Source organism: Theobroma cacao, chromosome 2 (genome assembly GCF_000208745.1).
Source record: "Theobroma cacao cultivar B97-61/B2 chromosome 2, Criollo_cocoa_genome_V2, whole genome shotgun sequence".
Lineage (NCBI taxonomy): Eukaryota > Viridiplantae > Streptophyta > Magnoliopsida > Malvales > Malvaceae > Theobroma > Theobroma cacao.
The window spans coordinates 21,116,264-21,123,670 of record NC_030851.1 but is presented as its reverse complement, the minus strand read 5'-3'; the positions used below and the strand labels follow the sequence as shown (position 1 = coordinate 21,123,670).

Here is a 7,407-nt window from a genome sequence, read left to right as displayed (position 1 = left end):
TAGACTTATTGAATGTAATAAATAATAAGAGCTTGTTTAAATTTTTTTAAAACAATTTAGGAACTTATTTGAGCATTTTGTCAAAATTAAACAAAATAGATGAAGCAATGTGTCAAGTAATTAGGACTGCTACATGTCAAACAATTGCCCCATTTAGGGATAAATTTAATATATAGTTATAGATATTGATGTTGGATTTTATTATGCTTATATTAATGTTGATGGGCTTATTTGGAGATTTTTAACATGCTTGACGAATATTATTTTTTGTTATAAATGTTTTATTATCATGAGTTTTAAATTTGAATAATGAAGTTATATTATATATATATGTTAAAATTAAAATATTAATAAAAAATATTTTTATGTCAATAAGTTATTTTATTATGAAAGAATTTAAATAAGTCAATCATGTTGAACATGTTAATCCGTTTTGTATGTGTAATTAATTTTATGATAATCCTATTTAACATATTTTATGTTTTTACAAAACACGCTCCACACACGAACATCTAGGAAATTATTTGATCTACCGACACCAAAGAATTTACCTTATATACGAAATTGCCACTAGGGCATTCGTCACCATTGGCCTTTTTTTTGTTTTTGGATTGATTTGTCCCTTTTGTTAGCACCTGCTTTTTAAAGATAACTTACGGTGGTAATGCCTCTACAGAACATTGAGAAAAGAGAGAAGGGGGAAAGAGAGGAAATCTGAGGAAGTCTTTGGCTGTGGTGGATTCGGCAAGCAAAGGATGCTTCATCCGAGGTGTTAATTTTTCTTGCCGAGTCCGCCCATGCCTATGATTTCCTTTAGTTCCTCTTTCTCCCCACTTTACTCTCACTGGAAAAGAAAAAAACTTTAACAAGATCGCAGCTTATGTTATACGTTAAACAGTACTGAAGAGGGAAAGGGAGAGAGAGTTACTGGAAGTTTTTGGAAGTGGGGTGGGTGGAAAGATTAGTATTGTCTCTTTGAAATAAAATAAAACAAGGGATGAAGAAAATCTTTCCAACTCCCCCCATTCCACTGATTTCCAGTTCTTCCTCTCCATTTTCTTACTTTTTTTAACATCCTTTGTTTGATCGTGGTCTGATAGCACTCACTTGGTGAGATAAATCGGTAAATCTTACTCTTCTTTGTTGTGGGTATTTTTGTTACATAGATCTGTATCTTCTTTGCTTTGAATATTTGTCATCTTCCACGGATCTACTTGGTGGATACCGATTTTCATAGATCTGTATGTAATTTCATGAGCGTTACCATTTTTTGTTCTTTTTTTTCTGATCCTTACTCTGAATATTTGTCAACTTTCCGTGGATTAGCGTGGGGGATACCGATATACGTTATGGTTTTTTCTTAGTGAATCAATTTTCTGAGAGTTCGGTTGAGAAAGCTTTGTTGTTTCATAGGCCGGAGATGATTTCACAGCAGTCATCGTCGACCCTTGAATTCAGCTTACAGTCCTTGTTGAAAATTAATTTATAATTTTTGCTAAAGGGAAAAACTCGGAAAATAAAATATTTCAAATCCTTAAATCTATTGCACACTTGAAAATCTACTACATACTTTTCCTCATTTAGCCGACATATGGTGATTGGAGAGTGTTGGTCACTCGCCTGGAACACGATGTGGATTATTTATCTGTTTTTTTTTTTTTTTTTTAAGAGTCTGGTTAGTGATTGGTAGTCTTTTGTTGTATAAAAAATAAAGGTTGATCTCTTCTTTTAACACTTGCACACAGATTTTCACTGCATGCATTATGGTACCCTTTAGGGAATATATATATATATATATATGTATTTTGTAAAATAAAAGATTTGGGTGAATATTTGTGGATTTTATCTAAATTTGAAGTGAAATAAATTTTTAATTTTCAATAAGGCATGATCCTTGTCACAAGGTGGATTAATTTTAAATAATTATAAAGACATAAAATAAAAAAATATTAATTAAAATTGAAGATAATTACGAAAATTTCATCATTAAAATTAAAAAAATTTGACAAACTGTAATTAATATTATTTTATTGGACTTTTAAAAAGTAATTATTTTATTTTAAAAATTTTATTATATCAATTAGGTAAGCTATCAACAATTATTTTTAAATTATTATATTTACTCAATATGGATTAGATTTTGTTGTTAGAATTATGTAATTAACGAAATATGATTATATTAATAATAATATATATTAAAATATAAAAAATTAAATATTTTAAAAATTTATTTAAATAAAAAATTTTACTTAGTAAGGCATGAAAAAAATATTTTAAAAACAATGACAGTTAAAATAATTATTTTTTAATTTATTATTATTAGTATTTATAATACTATGTGATTTAAAATAATTTTTTTAAAAAAATTCAACACCCACGAAACGGGGTACCACTCTAGTATACTATAAGAGGAATTTTAAATTTGCATAATTAATTCTATAATATATGAAATTATAAGAGTATTTGTTTGCTAATAAATTATTTTTATTAGTTTATTTTATATATTAAAATGTTGTAGTTATTTATTTACTTATGTGATTGATTATTTATTATGATAAAAGATTGAAAAAAATGGTCAACGAGGGACTCCTTTTTCCTATTTCGTAACGCGGAGGGTAAAACAAATGGTGATGATGTGGCGTGAGGCGTGCCGCAGGAAATTAGTTCAAGGTTATCGCTTGACGTGAGTGTTGCCAAACGGTTGGTTTGTGCCGTCGTTGAATTTAACGGTGATAATGGGGTTAGGTATACCAGCATTAGCTATATTTGGAAATTAGCACAAGATAATCGCCTTAGGTGGGGGTTGCCAAACGATTGGTTCAAATCAAACGATCCGGGCCTCAATTTTCCAACCAAATGGGTAGCTAAGATTTCAAACCCCTTCAGTCATGTTAAGCTAATAGAGTTGCAGCAGTGTTTGCTATCATCGTTTCGTTTACTGAACAACTGATGGCTCAATTGTGCGGTTGTAGCTGATCACACCACGTCCCTCTTTTGACAAGGCTTCCATGGAACAATTTTGCTGTGAGTGGATCATCTAACTGGGACAACGGCCTTTGTGTCTAATGTCTAAGGTCCTGTTTGGCATTGCGGAAGTTAAGTAGTTTGTATAGAATTTAATTAGATGTAATGCCCTTACCACCTTTGGGATGGTACTTTGATGGGAAGGTTACTCTTTCAATGGAATGACATTGTCGCCCAAGAGGGAATATGATTCTATCTTGGGCAAGAGGGAAAGTGACCTTCCCATGAAAGAGGGAAAGTCAAGAAAACGGGTTGGACAAATACAACCTTCTCAAGCTGAAAAATCCTCTCTTTTTCCATAATTCTCAATTAAGAAAAATTTTGCAATGAGCGTTACTTGCAAAGATTTAAAAAGCAAAGATTTTTTTTAAATAATGTTTTTTATTATTAGGGTGATAATTTTAAACATTATTATAAAAATTATAATTTTTAATATTTATAGATATTATTATAAAAATACATATTTAATTATTCTATATATTTTAATATTTAAACAATATATTATTTTTATTGTGTTATGCTTTTTGGCAACATCATATTCTCCTGAATACCAAACCGACAATGTTATTCTCAGCAAAGTATCAAATGTCATCTAAATGCGTTGAACTTGGATGCTTCTTATTGGCCTTCTCACAATGCCACGATGAAAATGCTGCAATGACGAAAACGTCTTTTCGGAGTAAGTGCAAGTCTTGACCATTGTTTTGCTTTTTTTTTTCCTTTTGTTTTTTATAATTATTTATTTGTTTTCACTTCTTTTCATCGTAATAAATAAATTAGGGGATATCTATGTTTGATTGATTTTATCATAATTTGATAATAAGTATTGTGAACAATATTACACATCATAGCAATGTTGGATATCATATATGTAATTTTAGTTTTATCTTGTAAATCATTGTTTTATATATGTATTAAGATATACAAAATGTATAAAAAATTGTTTTGTATTCAATGATGAATATCATGTTGTCCAAAAAATTAGAGTAAATTTGGATTTGTATAAGGTATTCAAAATAAGTTGTGTCAATTTTTTGCACAACATTGCACAAGTGATTTTCAACTACAAAAAGTGATTTCATTGTAGTAATTTTGGATGTTTAGTCATGCTAGTGATGTCCAGCACTACATAATAGAAATTACAATCACATTAATGGTTATACCAATTCCATATTAATATAGATAATAATAGAAATGTTATAATGCAATTTAACAAATTTTCTTAATTACATCAAAAACCATATCAAAATGTCTAATGGTTCTCCTTGTCAAATCAAACATTGAATTTTTTACTCAATAGGGGAGCCTGTCATATCATATGATGTTATTCCTCCATTGACGAAAATGAATAAGTTAGTGCCATGTCATATCGTGTTAGTGTAGGTGCATAGTTTTAATAGACATATGGAATTTTATACAAATTGTGATAAAATGATGTGATTATTTTTATACATAAGAAAATTTATCTCAAATGACGTTGTAACAATAGTTTATATTAAATTTTGCAAGAATTTGGTTGATCCACTTACCAAAGCTTTGTCAAAAGAGGCTGTGAAGTCAATTTCTAGTGGAATGGGGTTAAAACCATTGACTCAAAAGCACTAGTAATGGGAACACAACTTTGAGTTAGTAAAATTAACAATAAAAGTTCGATGGTTAAAAACAAGTTACTATATGCTATCATTATGCATTAAATTTTTTATATTAAATAGCCTTATTCTAGAGTATTCAAATAACCTCATTCTAAAATATTCAGTGTGACTATTACAAGGAGAGGATGAGCAAAAGGCTCTTAATGGAAATATCAAATGCCTGTAGTGATGGGTTTGGCTATGGACGGCATGCTCAAAATACGCAGCAGAAAGAAAATTAAAACTTTATAACTAAACAACAAAAACATGCCTTCACCCATGGATCACCTCGGTGATATTTAATATATAAAAGCATAAAATAAATTATTATTTAGAAAGTTACTTTGCCAAGTAATTTCTAATCACAATGGCACTACTCGCGAACAGCACAAGGAGCAAAAACCCTAGGCAATCAAGTGTTTGGCCTCCAATGGTTGTACACACGATTACACTTGAACCTTCAACGAATGAGGGAGTTTTTAATTATACTTTGTGCTAGCAAAGAGGACAACAATTGTCCTTTTCTTCTTTTTCACAATCTTAGTTTGAACCTCTCTTGAAAATTACTTCATAAGCAATTTTCTCTTTCACACAAAAGGAGTGGTGGCAAAGAAAGAAAACATTTTTCTTTTCTAACAAAAACTATGTTTTTTTCAATTATAAAAAACTCTCATATGAAAAATAGTTAAAATGTGACTTATATAGTTAGGTTAAAATAACTTCAATTTTGCAATTAAGCCCTCAATACTATAACACATTATAATATTTGGCCCATTACTTAATTAAACTCTTTTAATTAAGTCATTGAAAATTAAAATCAAAATTAATTTCTTTTATATTTTACAATCAAGGTCTTATAATTATAACTATTTATAATTATGTCTAAAACTTAATTAAACTTTTTTAATTAAGTTTATAGAAGTTAATTACATGGCATGTGATTTAAGTCTAACTTAAATCATCACTCCCCCAATTTAATTCAAATGCAATTATTGTGTGTGAACTATTAGGTTCCTAACATGTTGGCAATGGAATTGATTAATGACTTAATTGATTAATATAAATTTCAATCAATTAATTTATAATCAATTCCATAGACCAAGATTGGCATCTAGCAATGCATCATGGCCACCCAATTGTTAGGAGAGTTAAAGGGTTTTTTTGACAACCTTTCAGTGCACAGTCTATCAATGTAATTCATTCCCTTATCATATATCCCGGAGATGATAAGAGCTTGGTACAGTGTCTACTCTTATTGACCTCCATATTTTTTTTTGCAATTATAGCATTAGCTTTATAGAGAGTTATGAAACCTTGTCATAATCTCCATGTCACCTTGGCTAAGGACTTCAATAAGCTAATGTTAACCAAGAACTGATAGGATATGTCCTCTAAAACACTTGAGGTGATGATTCCTATCTTGACTACTCATTTGCCTTCACATGCTTCATACTATACCCAAAAGCATCCTGTTTTGGCATCATTAGTTAAGCACCCGTAGGGATGACATCAAAGCATAGCACTCCACACATAAGACAACCTGGTGTCTTAAATCTAGAGAGTATTTACACAATTGACATATGAGAAGTGTTGCATAGATACTAGAGTGTATTACTAAATGCACTTTTCATGGCGGGTCATGTTCAGTGAACTTGCTCTCCTAAGTAAGCACTTTATTCTAGTTCCAAGTATCTCTATACTTCAATCTATGAGATCGATTGCTTACTTCCAAAGTAAGGAACATAGAATATACCAATCTCTAAGCATCATCGATGTCTAGTCTCAATGATACATTGACCAGGAACATTTTGAGATTATGCTTTGATGCATAGGAATCTCATAATTGCAATCCATCACAATTTCCTTGCAAGGCATATTAATCTCATGGACTTCATCCAATTAGACTTATAACTCATTATAATTGATGTCTTATTGATGAAGGAAAACCTCTAATCATTCAACATGAATGATACTGTTGCATGATTGGAATAAAGCCTCAACCAATCCCAATTGGCTGTAGGGCTAATCCCAACATGTAGTAACATGGGCATAATTACAAATTCCACTTATATGAATATTGGAGTGGTGCCACTTTAAACAAGAATTAAAAGGGTTTATTCTTGTAAATATTCATGAAACCAAGATTAGCACAATGCCATATAAGTGCTAAAACAATTGGTAGAATCTCAAAACGATTAAATAATGCTATGTGTGTGATATTTTCAATTATGACATAAGGAGTTAGGTTCAATCCTTGTGATACCAATAACTTCATCTTAACTTTAAAATTTCTACACTAATAGAAAGTTCAAATCTTCAAGATACTTTCTATTATGCATAGTATTATTAATATTACAAACTAGTGGGGGATTGTTAAATAGTTTGTAATATTTATTGGAAGATAATTATTCAAGCGTAATTGTTTAAGAATAAATATAACTCTTAAAATAAAATAAGTATTTACAACAAACACAACTATTGAAAGTTGTAGATACGTCTGTTGAAATACAACAGACACATCTGTAAAAACAATATGATATCTTAATAGTTATATTATCGTTCAAAAAATTTATTGATATTGGTAAACTTTATTGAAATTGGAATTAGAAGAATTTTTTATATTGAAAACAATCTTAAATTTCCCAATAATGTGACGAAAATTAAGTTTTTTTATTATTGTTTTTTGTTAAAACTTTTCTTGAATTTTCCAACATTTTGAAGAAAATTAAGAATTATTATTTGAGTTTTTCTA

At 29.6% G+C, this 7,407-nt stretch overlaps 1 long non-coding RNA gene across 1 annotated transcript; it reads left to right on the top strand.

The window, feature by feature from the left end:
• LOC108660957 lies at positions 2,507–3,904 on the top strand. Its single transcript, XR_001926744.1, has 2 exons — positions 2,507–3,024; positions 3,599–3,904. It is a non-coding gene; the product is annotated as an uncharacterized LOC108660957 (long non-coding RNA).